The following is a 734-nucleotide window of genomic DNA, read 5'->3' as shown; positions in this document are numbered from 1 at the left end:
ATATATGTATGCATATATTTACATATATATTCATATGTATGTGTGTTTAATTATCCTTTCCTATTTCTGAAAATAAATTCTTTCCTTGTCTGCGTATCTATATGTGTGAGCTTATGTCTGTGTCTATGCTAGTGTGTGAGTGTGCGTGTGTCCGTGTGTGTGATCCCTCCCTGTTGTAGAACTTCCCTTCTCTCTCCAAACTTGATAGATGATAGCAAGGTGAGTTCACTGACCTATATTAATAACTATTAGTTATTTAGAAATACGCACGCGCGCGCACACATACATACATACAACACACAAAGTCATAATTTTAAGTATTCATACACACAACAGTATATAGATTACGTATATATATATATATATATATATATATATATACATATAAACATACAGAAAAAATATGAATATAGAACTATATATATTATATAGATATATATATATATACACCAGACTATTGGATGTTATACATCGCTAGTCACTATCCGTTTCATACTGTTTTAGTTTTGGTATGCTACCATCCCGCTGGCTAAGTGAACAGGTCAATATTTCCCCTGGTCGGAAGTCTAATCTTTCACAGAGTGACCCATTTACAGGTGAGCGAACTGGAGCTACGTGAAATGAAGTGTTTTCTCAACAGAACGCGTCGCTTGCTCCTGAAATCGAATCCCACGATCTAGCGATCGTGCATGCAACACCTTAACCACCAGGCCACGTGCCTTCACCATATATAT

Source organism: Octopus bimaculoides, chromosome 21, assembly GCF_001194135.2.
Source record: "Octopus bimaculoides isolate UCB-OBI-ISO-001 chromosome 21, ASM119413v2, whole genome shotgun sequence".
Classification (NCBI taxonomy): Eukaryota; Metazoa; Mollusca; class Cephalopoda; order Octopoda; family Octopodidae; genus Octopus; species Octopus bimaculoides.
This window is presented reverse-complemented; position numbering follows the sequence as displayed.